Here is a 23,688-nt window from a genome sequence, read left to right as displayed (position 1 = left end):
GCTGACCTCCTTGGCAGTCCCTCCATCTCCTCTGATTCTAGGTCCTCTGACTCCAAAGTCAGTGATGGCTCCTTTGGGCTAGCCATCTTTTCCTCTTATAAGTCAGAGTAGGTTGCAGTCTGGGTTGTTGGAGGGAGTCCCTAGCCTGCCAATCTCCAAGGCTGATAAGGTCACATATAGTCCTTCATAAATTTGCTTATTTGAGAGTCATTGACTAGAATAAATTATTTTACTAATTCCAGCAAGGCAGCATGGCTTAGCGGATGGAAAGCTGGCCTTGGAAAGGCCAGGCTTGAAGTTCAGCCTCTGACATAAGTTGGCTGTGTTACCTTGGGCAAGTGTTTAATTTCTCAATGTCCCAGACAACATTTGAAGATTCTTAGTTACAGAGCAGTTTGGGACCCGAATAGAAGAGAAAGTTCCCTCACTAGCAGTGTCTGACACAGATGAAATCATAAGTCTGTACCAAAAACAATCATAAAGACATTTATACCTCTCATAAAAGGATGGAAATGAATTCAGAAAAATCCATCAATACTGTGCACGTCCTAAAGTATCTCACTAAGGGTCTGTCTTTTGTATCATTATAAACACAATTCAATAAGGAGGATTTGTGAAAACATTCAGGTCTAGGGGAAGCATTTGGAGGTGAGGGAAGGGGACTCAATGTAATGTGAAATCGAAGAAGGGAATTATGAAGACCATGGTCTGGGGAGGGTAGCACCAGATTGCGAGAACAGCTTTTTATATTGCCAGTTTATTAAGGATCACAGATTGGGAACTAGGAGCAGCCCCAGAGGTCATCTACTCAAAGCCTTTATTGTACTTGAGGGCCAGAGAGATTTGGTGGGCTTGCTTGCCCAAGATCACACTGTCAATGCAGAGTTGGTGTTCCAAGTTAGGTCCTCAGACTCCAAATTCGAGGATCTTTCATTTAATTTCATTCCATTACACTACCACCCTCCTTCCCATATCCCTATAAGGCTCTTCTATGCATACTGCTTTCTCCCTCAACCCCCACAGGGATGATGTAAGATCACTTCCTCTCTGAACATCTCTGCCCTTCTGCATCATTGCTACCCACTGCCCATCCCTCATCCCAATTATTGTTTTCCCTAGATGAAAATATGCCTAGTTCTGGCTGCAATATATTTTCAAGCTAATGCATATGAGATCTGTGATATATGTATAAGTCACTGAAGAAATGTGCATACTATCTAGGACATATATCATGTACATGCATGTCTGTGTGTATATGTATATAAACAAACACAAAACCTATATCAACCTTTATGCTCTTAATCAAGTAATTCATTTTTTTTCTTGCTTTCAGTAAAAACCCTAAACACAGAGGACCTGAGTTCAAAACCCGACTGAGTTGCCTCTTTGTCCTTGGTCAAGTCATTTCAATTCCAATTTCCTCACCTGTAAAAGGATAGCTTTGGATTAGATTAGGGATTCTGGTGACCTATCAACTCACACTGAGAATATATTTTTAAAAAATGTAAAACATTCATAATTAAAGGAAATGTTAAATTTCAGTTAGAGGTTATTGAATATAACTGTATTTTTTTGCCATACAAGTTCACAATCCTCCCTCCCCCTAAATCAATCAGAAGACTCCATGTTGAGAACCCCAGAGTTAGTTAATATTGAAACCTCTTCCATTTCTAAATTCTCTCATTCTATGAGACTTTGACCCTATGACATCAAAGGCATCTTTAAAACCTGGGGAACAAACGAGTAAACACAGGCATCATTCATCACTTTCTCAAGCTTTTCTAACCTATTTTGAGCTTTGAATGATAAAAAGGCCACCTTTTAAGTAAATTATGTCTAGATCTTAAGTCTCAACACAACCTCTACTACTTTTTGTCAATGAAAGCTGTGGCGACAGCTGTCACCATGCACAGAACATCCCATCTACCTGTGTGGGAGGTGGGGTTCACCCTCTGCACAGGCCTTCTGGTGATGACTCAAGGATCACTTGCCAGGAATGAAGTAGAGAGGATTCCCAACCTGGCAAGCATGGGATGCCTTGCCTCTTAGGTCTTTTCCAACTTGTGTGTTCTAGATTCCCTTGATTCATGCCAGAATCCTGTGCCTCCAATAAACAGCGATCCCTCATGCCAGGTTCACAGTCAGTGACACAGGAGAAAGAATTACTTCTCATTCTCCCACAAGCTTTCCAGAGCCTCCTCCCCTCCAGTCCTGGACACATTGTCTGTTGCCAGCAGGTGTGTTGTATGTACCTGATTTCTCCCACAGAATGCTCACGTCTTCCTCCTCTTCCGTCTTAGAGGGAACAAACGATATGATTGGGAATCCTTTGAGTGTGCTTTGTCCTTAATCCAGGGCCTTCACAGAGAGTCAATGAAAACGCAAACTAATTTGGGAAGGGGGTGTTTGGATGAGCTGGCGGAGCCTCTTACACTGTTCTTTTACAATGAGAAGGACAATTTAGGGAATAATACCCACCAGCTGCATGGTGATTGTCCCTGGGGCCCACCTAGCCTGAATGGTGAACAGTAAGATGAAGCAAAAAGATGCTTTCTGTTTGGTGATAGCTCAGGCTGCAGAGAAAGCTCTCGAGCTCTCTTGCCCCCTCCCCCAACTGTCACCTACCTCCCCTGCCAAGTGAATGGGAGGCTGACAAATGGCTCTTGTGAGATCACTGCATGAGATCATCCCTTAGCGCACTTCTCTCAGTGTTTCCATCATCTCCAGGATCATTTCCGACACCTCGCTGATTGATCAGGGCTAATGAACTTGTCCCTTTACTCCACTTCATGGTGGCCTGGAGTTCATTTCTGCATAAATCATAAGAGCATAAATCCTGGGATTGTAAGAGCATAGGCTTCAAGCTAGAAGAAGCCTCCGAGGACATCCGGGCCAACACTCATTCTACAAACATGGAAACTATGGTCTAGGGCTGAAGAGGCTTGTCCAGATTTACACAGGTAGGCTCACAAGAGCCTAGATTTAGACTGGAAAGGGACCTTAGGGATCATTATTCCTACCTCTCCATGTTACAGATGAGGAACCAAGGCCCAGAGAGGATAGTGGACTTGCCCAGGGTCCCTCAGGTAGGAAGAAACATTGGAATGTAGATTTGGAATTAGAAAGGACCTGAGAGATCATTTAAGCCACCCACCTAATTTAAATGGGCAGAGAGGTGGCTCAGTGCCTAGGGCAACTGGGCTGGGAGTCCAGAAGATCTGGGTTCAAATCCAGCCTCAGACACTTACTAGCTGTATGACCTTTGGAAAAACACTTAACCTCACTTTGCCTCAATTTCCTGATCTGTAAAATAAGCTGGAGAAGAAAATGGCAAACCACTCTAGTATCTGCCAAGAAAACCCCACATGCAGTCATGTAGACTCAGACATGACTGAAATGCAGAACTTCATTTAAATATGAGACCCTCAAGTTTTGAGAACTTAAATGACTTGTCCAATGTGTCACAGGCGACCCAAGATTACTCAAGCAGTGAGTAACAGAGCCCAGGTCCTCAGACCCTAAGTCTTGGAACTCCTTCTATGAGCCAAATTGTGGGAATGTACTAAACCATCTCAAAAGGGGGGGGGGCAGGGCGCGGAAATGAGGTAAGCCCATTTCTACTTGAAAGTGAAGCCCAGGGGGCAGCTAGGTGGCACAGTGGATAAAGCATCGGCCCTGGATTCAGGAGTACCTGAGTTCAAATCCGGCCTCAGACACTTGACACTTACTAGCTGTGTGACCCTGGGCAAGTCACTTAACCTCCATTGCCCTGCAAAAACAAAAACAAAAACAAAAACAAAGAAAGTGAAGCCCAAATATCATGGTCAAGATAACTCATTAAGGACATGAATTATTGAAGAGATAAACAAACAAATAAATAAATGAATCAATCAATAAATATGCATGCATGTATGTATACACACATATATACATACATACATATATATGAATCCAAATTCATATTCTACGCATATCAATCAACTGAAGAGATCAGGGCTATTTTTCTTCAATATAAATGATTACGAAAAGTGAGAGAGGCATTCTTATGTAAGCCCTTCAGGATGGTCAGTAAGATAGAACTTTGGGAACTGGAGGTTCTTAGAAAAGGAAAGAATTGAGACTCTCTTGGAGGTACTCCTTCCCAAGGCAGGCCAAGGAAAAGTAGGTTTATGAGATCAAATGTGTTTTTTTTCCTTTGCCTAGGTCTTTTTCCAACATTTCAGGAGAAGTTCAGAGCTCTGAATTTTCCTTAGAGACCTGCCATTTGACCCTAAGAAGTCACTTAACTTTGCAGATGCATCTGGGAAGAATTGTAACCCACTTTAGAAACCATGTGGATACTGAGAGATGGAAACCCCAGCACTTGCCCTGTGCTCATAGATGATGATCCCTCCCCAATAAGCACCATTATATTTTGATACAAAGTACAACTTGACGTTGTCGTTGTTATTATTATAGTAACACTGTGTGTTGGCATGGGCAGACTCACGAATCAATTTCCCATTTGTCTTCTTTTCAATAATGTGGTTTTCATGGTAACATTTTATTTTGGTTTCAATGCTGGTCAGCATCTTTTTAAAAATCCAGTTAAAAATCGGCATTTGTGTTCCAATTTCAAAGGGGCAAATCAGCAGGGATAAGTTATTTCACGGGCTGAAGAAGAATCTTCAAAACCATATAAATAAAAGGAATCAAGAATGAACTTTGAATAAAAGATCCATAAATGAGTCTGGAAGCCTCATTTACACTGTAATGCACACACCAGCATGATGTCATTATCAATTAGCTGGAGTATTTTCTCCCAGCCATCTATGTGGTGTATGGAGTAATTTAGTTTATGGTTATGATTACAGCATGCATGTTTGGGTAGGCAGAAATGCCCACCGAAAGGAGTGGTGGAGGAAAGACATTTATGATTGCAGTGAATCAGCCCCACTTTATTCAATGCAATTTATTGATATGAGGGAGGGCATGGGACTCTGATCATCTAGGTTTGTTGAGGAGAATACACTGGTGGGGGGGAAAGCACCTAGTTTTGAGTGTGTTAGTAAAGCTCTGAGAAGAGACTGGATTTAAGTTTGGGAGAGCTGCCTTAGAATCCTGTCATAGATATTTACTAGCTGGCTAATCCTAGGGGCAGTAAGGAGGGACTGGAGCTGGAATCACGAAGAGGAGAATTCAAATCTACCCTCAGACCTCACTAGCTCTATGATCCCGGGCAAGTCCCTCAAATTCTGTCTGCCTCAGCTTCCTGAATTGTAAAATGAAAATGATAATAAGCACCTACCTTATAGGGTTGTTGTAACATAAAATGAGATCACATTTGTAAAATATTTTATAAACCTCAGAGTCCTATGTACATGCTAGCTATTACTATAATAATTATGTATAGCATTATAATTATATAGTATATACATAATTATAATATCATAATTACTACTTATAATAATTATTGATATTACTATAAAAGGCTTTCTGGGTCGCAATTTCTCCCTCTACAAAATGAGAATGTTGAACTCAATGATCTCTAAGCACCATTCTCATTCTAAATCTAGGAATCTGTGATCTTATGGAATAAATGTCAGTTGAACAAATAATAGCTGTTTCACTCTGGGCCCCTGGCAGCTTCCTAAATTGCAGACAAGTTGCTAATTTGCATTGGTGAAAGGCATTTCCACAATAGGAGCACCATAATAATGAAATCACATGTTTGGATTGTTTTTAATTTACTGTTAAATTAACTGATCATGTGCATTAAAATAGTCTACAATTAACATATTGGCTTTTCCCCCCTTTTTTGTTTCTTTTTTCCCCCTTTGCCTTCTGCTTTTGAATGTAGGAGCTCATCCAGATCATTAGAGGATTTTTCATTTATGAGGTCTCCGCTTGTTACTAGAGGAGCACAAATAATTATGATCACAGTAAAACTGTAGGCAATGAAGAAGAAGACAAATGGTAACAGATAACACATTATTATTGAATTAGAAATGCTTTCAAGCTTACTAATGATATTAACAAAAATCTTGTTTGTTACCTTGGAAAAACACATTTTTTAAAAAAAGAAGGATGATGACAACCATCCTTAGATTTGACTTTATGACAGCTGTCTCCATGGGTTAGGCTGCTGCTTCCATGGACAGCAGCAAATGCAATGACAACACTAATCATCACAATAGCTAGCATTCATAAAAGGTGTTTGTAAAACCATTGACTTACATTATCTCACTTGATCCTCACAACAGCCCTGCAAGCTAAGTGCTATTATTATCTCCATTTTGCACATGAGAAATTTGAGGATAAGAGGATCGGTTGTATATCTATTAAGTACCTAAGACAAGATTTGAACTCAGGTCTTCCCAGTTTCAAATCTAGCGTGTTCTCCATTGTGCCACCAAGATGCCTAGAATAATAGCTAATATTTAATCTAGAATTTTAAAGTTTTGCAAAGTACACTTGGTAAGTTATCTTATTTGGTCACCATCACAAAGAAATACCCAGCCTTTGGATGGTTTAAAGGAATTGTGGCTCTGTGTTTGGGGGTGCAGCAGGCTGGCAGTAAAGGTGCATTTTTATTCTTACCGTGGAGGGACTCCACTTATTAAATCATTTTCTTTAAGCTGTAGGCTGGGAGTGTCAAGTAGGACACGGTTATGGAGGCCATCAGTGTGTCACTTTGTCCACTGCATGTGAGGCAATGGGTTCTGTGTTTTCTGTAGGACAATTCTGTTAAGAACCCTACTCATCCTTTGGATAGAATTTCCCCATTGGGTTGAAAATATTAAGTCAGCATTTCCTTTGGTGCAGTAGGGATGCAGTGTGACATGTGGGTTTTTTTAAAAAAATTTATTTATGTGAGGCAATTGGGGTTAAGTGACTTGCCCAGGGTCACAGCTAGTAAGTGTTAAGTGTCTGAGGCCGGATTTGAACTCAGGTCCTCCTGACTCCAGGGCCAGTGCTCTATCCACTGCACCACCTAGCTGCCCCTGACATGTGGGGTTTTTTAAGTTAGGCTTGGGCTAAGGAAGACCTGAGTTTAAAACCTGGTTAGGCTACTTGCTACTCCTGCAACCTAAACCAGGAAACGAGCATATCACCCTCAGTTTTTTTCACTGTAAAATGAGGGGGCTGTGCTGAATAATGTCTAAGCTCCTTTCCCACTTCTGAAAAGTACTAGCTGTGTGACCCTGGGAAGGTCATTTCCCTCCCTGGGCCTCAGTTTCCTTCTCTGTAAAGAAGATGGCTTAGTGGACATTCCAGTTCCCTTCCCATAGATTGGTGATCAATGCACCAGTGATGTGGGATTGTTATCTAGTCTGAGAAGTTCTCTAAGACTGAAGATTGGGACACTAATACACAGTTACTCCTCTTAAACTTGTGGAAAAAGATAAACATAGATAATGACAACAACAATAATAACAAAACAATAAACATTTATATAATGTTCACTATGTGTCAGTCCCTGTGCTAAGCTCTTTACACTTATCATCTCATTTAATCTTTTTTTTTTTTTTTTTGTGAGGCAATTGGGGTTAAGTGACTTGCCCAAGGTCACACAGCTAGTAAGTGTCAAGTGTCTGAGACTGGATTTGAACTCAGGTACTCCTGACTCCAGGGCCGGTGCTCTATTCACTGTACCACCTAGCTGCCCCATCTCATTTAATCTTCACAATGACCCTAGGAGGTAAGTGTTATTATACCCCCATTTTACAGATGAGGAAACTGAGGCAAACAGAGGTTAAGTAACTTGCCAGGCTAGACACGCAGCTTGGAAGTGTTTGAGGCCAGGAAAGCTATATGGCAAAGTGTATGGAGTGCCAGCTCTGGAGTCATGAGGACCTGAGTTCAAGCCAGTCGCAGACACCAGCGATGTGACCCTGGGCAAGTCAATTAACCCTGTTTGCCTTGGTTTCCTCATCTGTAAAATGAGCTGGAGAAGGAAATGGCAAACCACGTCAGTATCTCTGCCAAGAGAACCTTGTATCCTGAAGTGTTGGACATGACTGAAAAATGACTCAACAACAGCAAAAATTTCCTGCCTCTGGGTTCTGAGCTTTGTCTACTATATGACTTAGATGATGGTGAGTGACATTTAGATATCTCCTTAAACCTCATAGGAGCCACACAATAATCTGGTCAGGGAGGTAATGCAGGTATTATTATCCACACTTTATAGCCAAGGAAACTGAGGCAGAGAGAAGGTAAGTGACTTGCCCAGGGTTACACAGCTAGTAAATGTCTGAAGCTGGATTTGAACTCAGGTGTTCTTGACTCCAGGACTAGTGCCCTATCTACTGAATAACTAGCTACCCCTTATGTGCATCAATATATGTATATAGACACACAAGTATATATGTATATATCACACATATATGTGATATACACACATACATGTACATTATACATTTACATACATGTCTATTAGATATACTTACACACATATGTATATGTATGCTCGCAATTTCTTTGTCATATTGTCTTTCTGTTACATCACTATGATTTATTTTGTCAGGTCAAGGGTGAAACTCACTGTTGTTCAGGAGTATGCTGAAACCAACTTTAACTGACTTGTGAGAGCCAGTTATTAAATTTTTAGTGAGCACTTAAACTTTGGAAATCAGGAAATGCTACAAATCAGGACTTGATTTATTGTTTCATTGTTTATTGATTATCTACACTTAAGAAAATGATGGAGAAAATGTTAATACTGCAAGTTAAACTGAAAAGTGTCTCATGATAGATCTCTTTCCCTCGGAGAGTCTGGTTGTTAAACGTTTAACAACCCCCTGGGTATTATAGAAAAAATGTTATGTTCTTGGAGCCAAGTGAGGCCTGATTCAAGTTTAGTTTCCAACTTTTCCTAGCTGTGTCATGGTAGGCAAATCATTTAATATTTCTGTGCCTCAATTTCCTCATCCACAAAATGGGGAATAATAATGTCTGCTGTAATTGCCTTATAGGCCCATAGGGAGTTTGAAACAAGATTATATTTGGAGCATGCTTAACAAAACAAACCAACCCTTAAGTGTAAGTAAACGAACGTCGAGTATTACTACACTAAAAAGCCCCATTGAATTTGGCACCTCTCCTATGGGAACATTCTCTCCAATAGTGCGAATCACATCTGGCCTGCCCATCTTGTCCATATCCTCCCATCAATCACCGGAGGGAATCCACCTGTGACAATCTGAGGGGATACTAGTGCACCATGATGACTGTCCTCGGATCATCCCCTCCTCAACCATTGCATATCTAGTCCAACCCCAACATTTTACAGATGAGGGAACTGAGGCTCAGGCAGATCAAGTCACATAGGGAGCAAGTGGAACCACTGAGATATGAAGCTCACATCTTGTGCTGCTTCCATATATGACATTGCTTCCTCTGTCCTGCCTCCCTGTTCTATCTGCAGTGTTTTTTCTCATTACAGAGTCAATCAGGGCAATTTCCCTGGAACAGCTGCCTTGGACCCAGAGCTGCTGAGTCAGTCTGAAAAACGCTACTCTGACAAAACAGCACCCTACGACCCAACATGCATTTTCTTCACAATTTCCTATTTTCAAAGATACATTTGTAATCCAAAATCTATTGGCAGAAACAACCCCAGGGGTAGGAAGAAATAACACTCTTATAGACACACGTCACCCCAAATAATTTTATAGCCATTGATTAGAAAATCATAACAAGATGAAGGAGACACATGAGGAAAAATATCTGTTACATTTCCTGGGCAGAGTCATCTTTTTTCCCCCTCAGTATATTTTCCCACAAAATCATTTGTCCTGGGATCAAAAATAGGCGAATGCTGGCTCAGTTCTCTTTTGAGGAGATTCAAGAAAGCTGTGCTCCATTATTTGTTGCTTGTAACAGCTTTTTTAAGCTCTAAATTTGAAGGCTCAAAAATCTAATATTACCCGGGAGGCTGTAGACTCTTCTTCACTGACATGGCTGAAATATAGGCTAAGGAGCAGAGGATTTGGGAGATGGAAGGGAATTTAGCTCTTTTGCCTCTCCTGGCTCAGAGGTGCTAAGATTCTTTGAATTAGTCTAATCCCCTTAGGTAGAGATGAGGAAACTGAGCCCCAGCTAAGTTGTGAGGCAGCTAGATAAGTTAATAGATAGTTTCCTGGACTCTGAGTCAGGAAATCGCAGCTTCCTGGGCAAGTCATTTTACCTCTCAGACTCAGTTTCCTCATTTGTAAAATGGGAATAAAAGTAGCACCTACCTCACAAAGTTGTGCTGGTTAAATTAATTGAGATGATATATAAAGCATTTTTGCCCACTTTAGAGCATCATATTAATATTAGCTAATATTATTGTGCCTTCTTCAGAATTACTTTGCTAGCAGTGAGAGAACCCTCAGTGCAACTTATGTCTTCTGACTCCTGCCTAAGCCAATGTTGTTTCCAATTTATCTTCATGAAGGTCTGATCCTGAGTAATCTCTCAAAATCCCATCCAATATGGTGGCCCAATCCAATGTAATCTCCCTAAAAACAGAGACTTTAGACGCTTATTTTTGGGGGTGGGGAAAGGATAGTGTTGGTCTTTATCATTTAATAACTTTATGACCTTGGGCAAGTCACTTAAAATCTCTAGGTTTCAGTTTCCTCATGTATAAAATGAAGGGAGGGGCAGCTAGGTGGCTCAGTGGATAGAGCACGGGCCCTGGATTCAGGAGGACCTGAGTTCAAATCCGACCTCAGACACTTAACACTTACTAGCTGGGTGACCTTGGGCAAGTCACTTAACCCCAATTGCCTCAAAAATAAATTGAAGGGGCTCGATTAGATATTTCTAAAGTTCTTTTTGTTTCTAAATCTGTGATTTTGTGATCTCTCACCTATCATAGTGTCTGGCATATAGTAGGTGCTTAATGAATGCTTGCTGTATTGAATTAAATGGTTTTTCCATTTGTGGTGTTTTACAATTTCCTTATCTTTTCCCCTTAAACCTACCCTTCCTCCAAACTTCTCTCCCCAGCCCTCTCCCAAGTTCATTGTTAACGCTTCTCATTCCATACCCCATATGCCAAATCTTGATTGTACCCCTATTGTTTCTTTTGATTGTCTAGATCTCTATTCCTGTAAATGAATCTAAAAATTGTTTTACCAAGCTCAGCAAAGTCTCCCCTTATAGTTTGATTGGTATAATATTTAGTCTGTAAATTATTGAGCTAATACCATTATTTTTAATTACACTGATGTATGGGTACAGATATCTATCTCAACTCTTATGGCAACAAGGGCTAGCCATGGACACTGACTGTCCCTTCAATCATTTAAGCCATTCTTTATTGCTTTAAGGAAAGTTTTATAATTGTATCTACACAGATGTTGAATGAGTCTTGGTAGACTGACTCCCACATAGTGTATGCATTTTAAAATTGTTTTGAGTGGGACTTTCCTTTATATTATTTGCTGTTGGGTTTTGTTTTTATTACATAGAAATGCTATTGATTTGGGGAGGGTGTAATTTTAAAAAATCATTCAGTTTTCTCAAAGCTATTAGTTATCTCTATTTCTTTGCTATTTCTCTAGAATATTCTAATTAAACCACCCTGTTATTGGCAAATAGAGATTGTTTTGGTTTTTTTGCCTGTCTTTATGCCTTTAATTTTCTCTTGTAAGTATTAATGTAGCACCTGCTCCAGGTTTATTCTTCCAAACCCAACTTGTTCCAGCAGGTCAGGTGCCAAAGGTGGATATGGTAAAACCCCTCAGGTATCCGAAGGTAGCCCTAAGGGGTTTTGGGGGTGTCTTTCTAGTACAGGGGTTCTCAACCTTTTTTTTTGGCAGGCCAATGAGGGTTAAGTGACGTGCCCAGGGTCACACAGCTAGTAGTGTCTAAGGCTGAATTTAAACTCGGGTCCTCCTGAATCCAGGGTCGGTTCTTTACCCACTGTGCCACCTAACTGCCCCTCTCAAACTTTTTAGTTTTAGGCTCCTTTGTCAATCTGGTGAAGGCTATGGACTCCTCAGAATTATATTTTTAAATGTGTACAATAAAGAGAAGTATAAAATCCCAATTATATTGAAATATAGTTATAAAATTAAAAATAAATAAGTTCATTTGCCCCAGGTTAAGAATTCCTATTAAGAGTGCTATTGTTCACAAGCCCCAATTCCTGTGCTTCCCCACCATTATTATCAGTAGATATCAGTACTTATATAGATGTAATAAGCTTTTAGAAATGGATGTTTACTATGTGGTATAGTTGGCATTAAGCAACCCTTAATAAGTTTGTGGCACACTCTTCCACATGTACAGAAAAGACAAAGAAAAAGTCTTAAGTTTAAAGCATATGCGGAAAAGGCGGTAACTCATAGCCACTGAGAGTCCTTCTGCTTAGTCCTCAAATATTTCTTTTAGGTATAGGTCCCATTTCTACTGGGCTTCTTATAGAACCTTGAACCTGACTTTCCTCAGTGTGTCCAGATTGTCCTCAGCTCTCAGTGCAGACACTGCTGATAGTTGCTAAGAGACCAATGAAAAAGTCCAAATCCTCTGGGCTGCTTATGTTCATGATATCCTTTTCCAGACAATAGGTGTGTGTAGGGGTTGGGGGGGGGGGTGGGGAAGAGGCCAAGAACAAGGCCAAGGCTGATGTGCCCTCTACCTCTTCCTCTAACCCACCCTTCTCCCCCTAAGTGATTCCTTCTTAGGGGCTTGGCAAGAGTCTCTCCTTTCTACTAGGAGACATATTTATATTTCTGATTTCAACTGGTTTATTAGTTTTATTTTATCCCCACAGGATGTGACTATCTCTCAACCAGTCAAAACAGACTTTCTGTATAAACTCCCTCCAGTCCATTGAAATTGATGCAGGTGGGGGGGCTAGGTGGTGCAGTGGATAAAGCACCAGCCCTGGATTCAGGAGTTCCTGAATTCAAATCTGACCTCAGACACTTGACACTTACTGGCTGTGTGACTCTGGGCAAGTCACTTAACCCCCATTGCCCCGAAAAAAAAAAAAAAGAAATTGATGCAGGACTTTTCACACTTAAAGCCCATTTTTGGTCCTCTTCCAGAATGAAGGATGAACAACAACAAAAAAGCTCATGATTAATTGAACAGAGGTATCCAAGCCTTGTTCTTATCTGGTTAAGCTATCCAAGTGTATCACCTTGTTACATAATTAAGTGGAATAGAATAATTGTGAAAGTTGACCAACAACACCCACATTACAGTAGTATTTCTTAGAACTCCATTGTATAGCAGCAAAATGTATCCATACTTGTTTTATCCCTGGATTTACTGTGAAAGCTTCTAGTGCTTTGTAAGAACTATTTTTAATTTTGTTGGTACAATAACTGGCACATACTAAGTGTTTAATATATCCCTGTTGCATTGTTTCTTGGACATCAGTTTTGTCTTTCTAACCAGAGAATGTAAGCCAATTGAAGATGCAAACTCTTTCTTTCTTTCTTTCTTTCTTTCTTTTTATGGTGAAGCAATTGGGCTTAAGTGACTTGCCCAGGGTCACACAGCTAGTAAGTATCAAGGGTCTGAGACCGGATTTGAATTCAGGTCCTCCTGAATCCAGGGTTGGTGCTCTATCCATTGCGCCACCTAGCTGCCCCTGTTTCATTTTTGTGGTTGTGTTTCCACAGTGTAGCATAATTCCTGATATACAGTAAGTGTTTAGTAAATACTTATTGATTGATTAGTTGTAGAATTCTTGTAAACTTGGATTAAGTATCTCTTGAATCTCCCATAGGGTCAAGAACAGTTTCAAGTACATAGGTTTGTCAGTCCAATGTCAGGACTGGCAGACAAACAGGCTGAAAAATATGCTCCATTATTGAACAGATATCATGGCAATCTTTACAGGCCTTTTCTTTGTTCTTTTTTTCCCCGAAGGACTACTCAGTATATTTTGGAGATAAAATTTGCAAAATCCTTCAATTGAATTTCTTGCCTGGGTTGATAGAAAAAGATAATGAGGTGCAGTGTTAAGAGTACTGCAATCAGAAAACCTGGCTTAAGTTCTTGATTTTTTCCCCTTACTAACTTCTTTGAGTCTTAGCTTCTTCATCTGTAAAATGGGGGAAATAATCTTTGTACTACCTCTATCACAGAATTTCTGTGAGAAAAGCATTTGTTAAATTTAAAGCTCCATCAAAATGAATGCTGATATTAATGTCTCTACCCATTGGCACTCCATTGCCAGGGAGAAATGCTTTCTACCAAAAGTTTTTGATGGTTTGTGAGGTTGGGAGTTTACTGGTCCATGATATTTGGTTTTTTTTTTTTTTCAAATTTGCTTCTTTTTAGTTGTGTAGTCAATAATCTTCAAAAGATTTTATTAACAAAGACAACATTTTATGCCAACTTTAGAATCCCTTTAAAGGCATTTATTTTTATTTTACTTTAAATTTTTAATTTTGAAATTAACATTTTAAATTTATTTAAAAATTGGCCCCACTCTCAGGTTCGTGGATACCCTGAGGGATTTGTGGGAGTCTTTTCTGTACTGCCATGGACTCTAGCCTCCACCATCTGTTTTTCTTTATTATCTCAGTATATTAGTTCCAATTAACTAACATCAATTGGTTTTTACAAAGAGATAAATGTATATAGCAAGAACCTCAACAGCATAATCCTTCTTTATATGATAATGATCATAACAATAACAATAGATAACATTTTTATAGTGCCTACTGTGTAGTAAGCATCATGCTAAACATTGGGCAATTTTTATCTCTTTTGAGCTTCACAACAATCCTGGGAACTAGGTGCTATTATTATCACCCCTATTCTATAGATGAGGAAACTGAGGCAAACTGGGGTTAAGTGACTTGCTTAGGGTAATACAGCTGGTAAGTATCTGAAGCTGGATTTGAATTCAGGTTTTCCTGACTCCAAGGTATATTGCCTTGATGTCTTGGTGGCAGCGGTTGTGTGGCAGAAATTAAGTTCCTATCTATCTTAGCTCAGTTTTTATAAAGCATCACTTGTGGTAAATTCACACCCATATGTGATGTGGCCATGGTAGGATGGGGTTCCAAACATCATTCTCAAGATCTATACTTGCTCCTTTGGGGTCTCAGTGTTAGGTTGGCACAAAACCTGGCCTGGATTCTGACTTCTGGATCCCTGTGGGTTGTTCTTCTGGCCAAATTGAAACTCCCCTCCCTGTACCAAGGATAGAAAAAGATGGATTAGGACAAGGACAGAGGCCCATTTCTCTGGGACCTTTTGGCCTCTGAGAGGAAGATAGTCTCATGCCTTTTGTGGTACTTTTTTTTTTTTTGGCAGGGCAATGGGGGTTAAGTGACTTACCCAGGGTCACACAGCTAGTAAGTGTCAAGTGTCTGAGGCTGGATTTGAACTCAGGTCCTCCTGAATCCAGGGCCGGTGTTCTATCCACTGTGACACCTAGCTGCCTATGGTACACTTTCTTACTGAGCATCATGAGTAAAGGCGTCACCATCCTCCTCCAGATAAGATATAGTCAAAGCTGACTCATTCCTTTTTTGGAGATTTCTATAGTTCTGGCTATGCAATCAATGAAAAAGGGGCACTTCCCAACCACTATGGTTAGTGAACCATGACCAGTTATGGAATGGCCATGCAAGTATGACTATCTCTTCAAGACACCTCCCTTACATATCATCTCAATTATCCAGAAAGCAGTGTCCATGTGGTGTAATGCTGTCTCAAGAAGTCCAGGGAGGTGACAGACCCCCATTTTTTATGGATGCTTTTTGTGTCTATATCATTGTCCCTTTCAGATATGCCTACTTCATCCTCCCATCTCAAACTAATAAGCCTTGTATTAGAGAAAAAACAATTGAAGAAGAGATAATGACTTGGACTACGTATGACAACATATACAACATTCCATTCCTACAGTCACCCACTTTTCTATGGAAAGGAGGAAAGTATTTTCTCTTCTCTGTGGCCAAGACTAGTCTTTTTGATTTCCCATCTTTGGGCATTATTTTAGTGTTCTTGTCATTGACATTATCTAGTTATATATAATGATATCTTAGTTTAGACTACTTCATTCTGTATGAGTTTATATATCTTCGCAAGTTGTTTCATTTTTCCGAATTTCTCATATTCATTTTTTTTTCATAGGGAGCAATACTGTTCAACTGTCTTTATACGCCACAGTTGGTTTAGCCATTTCCAAGTAGAGAGATACTTACTTTTCAGTTTTTCACTATCATATCAGTGCTGCTATGAATAGTTGGCATATTTTTGTTTCTGATCTCTTTGGGGTATATTACTAGTAATGGGGGTCCCTTTAGCTCTAAACAAACCAACCGTTATTGCTAATTAAAAATATTAGGACCATTGATTTAGAGTTGGAAAAAAAATCATGTGGTCATATGGTCTAATGTTCTTCATTCATAGATAGAGAAATCGAGGCTCATGGTGGGTCAGTCACTTGCCTAAGGCTGGACAGTGAGTAAAGGAGAGAGCCAGGTTTTGAATTCAGGTACTCTTACTTCCATGCAAGTATACCAGGTTACTGAGGACTCATCATGCATGTTCTGTCTATCCGAAAATAGATAATTTCACCTCATTTACTCAATAAGTCAATCACTCAACAAGCATGTATTGACTATCTCCCATGTGCCTGACCCAAGATTGAATCCATAGAAGATGGACATTGAAGACTCAGGGGATTGTCTAGTGTTTGCATTCCTTGTTTGCACTGGTGTGTGTTCTCATGTTACCTGTTTTCTTTGAAAGAAAAGTTGGTTGTGGTGGGGCCTGGGGCTGGGGGAGAGGGTGTGAGAAATACTGCAGGCTGAGGGATGGAAAAAGTGCTCAATCAGGCAATTCTTATAATTCCCAAGTTAACCATAAGCTCCCTTGGGGAAGGGGTCATTTATTATTCATTTTTTAATGTCTCCTAGTACTTGGTACTATGAAATTTACCACATAGGAGGTCATCAAATATTTGTTCAATGAATAAACAAAGGAATGAATGATTTGGGTAATCAAAAGATAATTGTTTTTTATTGTTAGTAAATAATGACTCAAGCTTTGAGGGGCAGCATGACATAGGGAATAGAGGGCCAGCCTTGGAGTTAGGAAGACTTGAGTTCAAATCTGACCTCAGATATTTCCTAGCTGTGTGACCCTGAATAACTCTCTTAACCTCTGTTTATCTCAGTTTCCTCATCTAGAAAATGGGAATAATAATAGCACTTACCACCCAGGGTTGTTATGAAGGTCAAATGAGGTAATGTTTGTAATGCACTTAGCACAGTATAGGTATTACATAAATGCTTATCCTTCTTTTCCTTTTGCTTCTGCATGCCTCATTCTGCACCAACAGCCCACCATCTCTCTCCTGCAAAGCTGGTGTCATGCTTGAGCAATTTTCAGCCATGATTGGTCACTGTATTAATCATATCTTTGAATCCTTTTAGAATTTTTTCCTTTTGCATTGCCATGGTCACAATTGACTATTTATTGTCCTAATTCTTCCTACTTCGTTCTGTATCTGTTCACAGAAGTTTTCCCAGATTTCTCTGAATTCTTTCTATTTGTCATTTCTTATGGAGCAAAAAAATATTCCATTAACTTCATATTCCACAATGTGTTCTGACATTCCTGACTAGTCAGCAGCCACACAGCAGGACCTGGGTCCAGAAAAGTAAAAATGACTTGTAAACAGTCATTGAATGAGTGAGTGGCCCTGCTGACTCCCAGTTCCTTCTTCCATTTGCAAATCCTTCATTCTTCACACCTCCCACACCTCTCTGCTACCTATACCATTAATGATCTGTGATTTTAAGTTGTATTGATTAATGTGTCCTGGACCTTCTTGCATTGATTGCTGTCGGTTAAATCTTCTTTTCATCCCATTTATTATCCCTTAAGTGAGTGCTAGTTGAGACAGACAGCACTTTGTGGTCAATATCCAAGAAAATCTCTGCTCTTAATATTGACACCTAATGTTGAGTAGTTGACTTAATTTGGGATCCCTGAACTCATCTAGGAAATAAAAGTATGCCTTCCCAATGTTATAGCTGTGCTCAGAAGATGTTAATACAGCCCTGTAAGTACCTGGATGTCAATCAGAGCATAGCTTAGGTAGTTTCGATGCTGTGCCAAACATCTTTGGGAAGGCAGTGGAGCAATGGAAAGCACACTGGACCCAGGATAGACTTTCATTCAGATATTTGCCACAAACCCTCTCAGCTCTGTGACCAGAACCACAGCAAGGGGTGGAAGGAGGGGAGGGGTGACTGAGACCAGCTTCTAGGAAACTGGAATCTGTAAAGTACCCAAAGTGGAAAATTATGATTTTAAAAGGCTATGCAATTTAAAAATTGGTTTCAATGTATATTTGGATGGTATTTTCCTTCCTTTAGAACCTTAGTTTTATATTTAGCAAAAGTGTTCAATTCACTTCAACATAACAACATTTAAGAGTTGGAAGGGACATCGATGGTGACCTAGTCCAATCTGTACCATAACTTTCCTTATCTATAAAATGGGGATGATATTATAAGTGGTATCTACTTCACAGGATTATACCAAACTTCAAATAAAATGTTGAATGTAGAACACATTTCAGCTCTTAATGTAGTGTACAAATGCGAGGTACTACCATTTATTATTACATGTTATGCGATGTCAATTATCTACATACTAGATTGTAAGCTCCAGGAGGGCTGGGACTAGTTCCTTTTAAACTTTGAACCTCTTCTAGAACCTGGAACAAATAATTTGCTCAGAGCAGACACTTAATAAAAGGGATTTTTTTGTTTGTTTTTTTAGTGAATAAACCCTATAGCCTTAACAATTAACTCTTTCCACTTTTATGTTGATGTTTTGAATCTTATAGACTCAGGAAAATGGAACTTGATATTTAAATCTAATCAATAATCTACCTCTCAGTTCAATTGTGGGAAATGTCTTTCCCCTGCACAAGGAAGGCAGAGTGATTGAAGCTTTGCCTCATGACACCAAATTTCTGTCATTCTGTCATTCTTTCAGCAGCACAAAAAGGACTGCACTTGGTTAATAAGAAAAAGGACTGCCAGGGTATTAGGGTCTCCAGTCTTGGGAGTCTTCTGTTTTGCTCCCTTCTTTCACCCTCCATCCTTAGTGGTGAATTCCTGAGGTACCTCTTCCCAAATGGAATTGATTTGAGGGCATACTTTGTAAAACTTACACTGGGTCCTAAGACTACTAGTTATGGATCTGCATCAAGGTAACTCGTGAACACTCCAGTTTTTCTGCAACTTAAATGGATTCTTCTGTGTCCAAAGCTCCAGAACTATGCTGAGCCAGCAGCCCAATTCCAGCAGAGACTGCAGGGATCTTATGTAACAACTTAATTAAAATAACTCCACTCTGTGTTTCCATAAAGTGAGTAAAGGCTATTACATTATTTCGGGTGTTTCAAAGATGATTCTCTTAATGTTAATTAGAATATGCAAATAAGCTTAAATACCTGTCTTCGTTCTTTTTGTTGTGTTTTTTAAAAACTAATTCTTGCTTGTTAATAATTGTAGCTAAATATTTTCTCTCAAGTAAATGACAAATTAGAGTCAGAGTCCAAACCCAATACTTCATGTAGAATGTTGCTTTTATTTTACTTTTTTAGGCTTACTTTAATTTTGTTTTGACTTTTACAGTCTATAATAAACTGAATATCTTTCTAAACACCAGCCTTCTTGCCAGAATTACTATGTGCTAGATCAAAATCTCTTTGTGAAAATAGGACAAATCTCAACTTTTTTGGGGAAGAGGTGGGTACGCTATGTGGGAAATATGGAATCATCGGTAAATATTCTTACACTTACTATGATTCAGATATGGAAAAGGGCCCAGAACAGATTTGGATTATTTTTACAGTCTTTGGAATTAGCTCAGTAATGGTTTGTAAAATTATGATTTCATACTGATTATTAGAGATTTCACGTAGTAGAGACTCCAAATCCCATGAGGAAAACTGCTTTGTGTGAGAGAGGGGAGGAGAATATGGCAACAATTTTATAAAAGGAAAAAACAAACAGACATTTATTTTGTGTTGTAAAAATGAGAATGAAGCAGTTTCCAATTTGGAATGGAACACTAGTCTCCCAAGAATTGAAAATAAGTATCACTCAGAGGGCAATGGAGAGGCCCAAGAGGGATGTGAGCAAGATGCCAACGCATTACAAATAAGGAATAACAAAGGAAATGTCTCAAGGATGTAATCAAAGAAACGCAGCAGAAAAAAAGAAGATAAGCCAATCTTGTGAAGAGAGCAAGAGATAGATAGATAGATAGATAGATAGATAGATAGATAGATAGATAGATGGATGAATAATCATCTAGTCAGATAGACAGTCAGACACATACAGAGAAAGATAGGCAGATGATAGAGATAGAACATTTATTAAATGATTGCCACATGCCATCCAGTATACCAAGAACAGTGGTACAAATATAAGCAAGCAGGACGATACCTGCCTTCAAGGAATTTATATTCTAAATGAGAAAAGACAACACATAAAGAGGAGCCAAGGAACTGGAAAGTATACATGGAAGGGGGGCGGGGCACACATGCAGTAGCATGGCTAGAAATGTCTTGGAAGTGAAATGGAGTCTTGGACTCAAGCAAAAAAAAAAAAAAAGCCAAAATTGCTTTATTGAAGACTAGGCAGGATAGAACCAGATGTGGAGTCCTATTCTCAGATGGGGAGGGAGCGTAAATGATGGCCTGAATAGAGATGAGTACAGACTGAATGGATGAGTAGCCCTCATGCTCCATTTGCATCCTGGCTATATCAAAGGGACTTGAGGAAAGATACCAGCACATTGGGTGGACTCATTGAGGAGAATTTGTTGGAGGACATGGGGAAGAGTGGCATAGGTTGGGCCCTTGGGTGAACTGCATCACTGTAGGGAACAACCAAATCACTCAGATCATCTATCCATTGCAGATTTGAAATATTTGAACTGAGAAGAATGGAAACAAAACAAGTATGGAACACTAGAGAAGGAGGAAGCCGTGTAAATGCATGCTACTTATGTAAAATGTATGTCCACGGGAGGCAGCTAGGTGGCGCAGTGGATAAAGCACCGGCCCTGGATTCAGGAGGAACTGAGTTCAAATTCGACCTCAGACACTTGACACACTTACTAGCTGTGTGACCCTGGGCAAGTCACTTAACCCTCATTGCCCTGCAAAAAACCAAAAACCAAAACAAATTCCCAATAAAATGTATGTCCACATTGTTTGTTTAAATGTGGCTTTAATGATAGGCATCTCTGGAATATTGGCTACCTCTTTCCAAGAGAGACTTTGATTCTTATCTGGAAGAGAGGAGAAGAAGGGAGCTATGAGGCTGGCCAGTCTGTTTTCCTCTAAGAGAAGATAGCAGATTAGAATTATATGAATTGCATTCATTTACTTCCCCCCACCCAATATTTCTTTTTTAGGGGCATTCTTCTTCTTCTTCTTCTTCTTCTTCTTCTTCTTCTTCTTCTTCTTCTATTCCTTAGAGTGAGGGGGCAACCAAGTTTACATCTACAGACTTGGTTCCTTCCTAACAAATTCTTATACCCAAAAGACCATCACAAATAGTGAATGAGAATCAACTTATTTATCCAAGCATATATCAAAAAGAGATGAAATCTGAAACATCATCTATATTAGAATATATTTTAACTGAAAGAGAGACTTCAATTTCATCTCAGGAGAATTCTCTGAAGTAGCTAGGGAGGCAAGCTGGAAATCAGGCACAAATTGAGATGCCAATTTCCCTTATTTGTTTGCAGGATAATTTTTTTTTCTATTTCCTCAAGTTTGGAATCATGTATCTGGAAGATAGTCTAGAATCGTATGTCTTTCTCAGCAAGAGTGCAAAATGTCTCTCTTTTTCTAAGCTCTTCCACCAATTCCACCAACTATACCCCTCAGTCACACAGGATCACTTGGTCATTCTCTCTGCCAATAAGAAGAGTCTGTACATAATGTTCCATGCTTGAACCTCAGGCTACAGAAACTAGTCTCTGGTGCTTACTAACTGTTTGACCATGGGCAAATAAGCTTGATGAGCCTAATTAAATTCAATACAATGAACATGGATTAAGCACCTACAAGGGTATGTACCAGGCACAGGAATAGATACTGATGATGCAAAAATATCCCTTTGAGCAAGGAGTTTGCATTCTTTTGAAGGAATACAATTCGACCACAGTAAACAAATATAAGTTATATACCAAATAAATACAAAATAATATCAGAGAAAGAAAATCTGGATTCAGATTATTGATGGACCTTAATTGCCAAACCAATGAGTTTAGCATTAAAAAAAGGTTATAGGGAGCCACTGAAGCTTATATTTATTTATTTTTTTGTGGGGTAATGAGTGTTAAGTGACTTGCCCAAGGTCACACAGCTAGTAGGTATCAAGTGCCTGAGGTCGGATTTGAACCCAGGTCCTCCTGAATCCAGGGCCAGTGCTTTATCCACTGCACCACCTAGCTGCCCCCCACTGAAGCTTATTAATAAGAGAAGTAACATAAGTAGACCTAGGTTCCCTTATCAGTAAAATGGAGATAATAGCATCTTCCTCACAAGGTTGCTGTGGGGATCCATGAAATAATATACCTAAAGTACTTTGCCAACTTTAACATATTATATTCAATATATACATATTATAACATTATTATTATTATTAAGACCATGTGTATTCCGAAGATAAGGATGAAGTTCATAAATAATTCCTTTCTCAAGACAAAACAAAACTCAAGTCTGACAGATTCCAAAGTACTTGAAGAGGAAACAAAATTCTTGCTTCTAATTTCCCCAAATGTGGAAATGACCATGCATTGACCTATTGTTGTTCTCTGATACCTCATCTTGGCATGGAGGTGACTCACGCTTCTCAAAGGCTCTGCCAAAAAGTTCTGTTATGTCCTACCAAGCTAGAAAAGCTTTGAGTATGGCTTGGGGTGTGTCTACAGTTTCATGACCAGCCCGGGTCCAAGTGACTCAGGCCCAGTTATGCTTCTTGGTGATAAATGTTGTCTGTCCCAGAAACTCAGGAGGGCCATTTGCTAAAGTTTTGACGTGAGGTTGTGAAGTAGAAACCTACCCATGCCAACATAACAGCTATTTGAACTAGATGAAGATATGGGAACCATATTATCTTGCTTCCCATTGGTCCTATTCTTTTCTTTTCTTTTCTTTCCTCCCTTCCTTCTTTCCTTCCTTCTTTCTTTCTTCTTGATCTTTTTCGTCTTATTCTTCTTGTTGTTCTTGTTCTTGTTCTACTTTTCCTTATTCTCCTTCTCTTTTACCTCTTCCTCCTTCTTCTTTTTCTCCTTCTCCTTCCCCCTCTCTTCTTCTTCTTCCTTCTCCTCCTCTTTGTTTTCTCCTCCTCCCCTCCTTCTTAAATTATCACAAGGTTTCTATTTCTTGTTTTTCATTTCTCATTAGATTCTTCGAGTGTTCAGGACCAAAATAAAGGTGCCACTCTTCTATACTGGTATATTTTACAAGGGGAGAAAGGCTAGAACTCACAGAAACCTGTCTTCTAGGTCAGTTGTGAAGATTAATGAGTTAATATTAGAAAGTGCTATAGGGCAGCTATTCGCTTACCTAAAACAGCATAAAATTTTTATTTTGCCTTTTATGCTTCCTGAAAATCCCCTCAGTCTGCCACTAGGCTTTCAATGATGCGTGTAAAGAATTTAGGACATGATGATGAATCTTACTCA

The sequence above is a fragment of the Dromiciops gliroides genome, chromosome 2 (genome assembly GCF_019393635.1).
Source record: "Dromiciops gliroides isolate mDroGli1 chromosome 2, mDroGli1.pri, whole genome shotgun sequence".
NCBI lineage: Eukaryota > Metazoa > Chordata > Mammalia > Microbiotheria > Microbiotheriidae > Dromiciops > Dromiciops gliroides.
Note: the sequence above shows the minus strand (reverse complement) of the source record.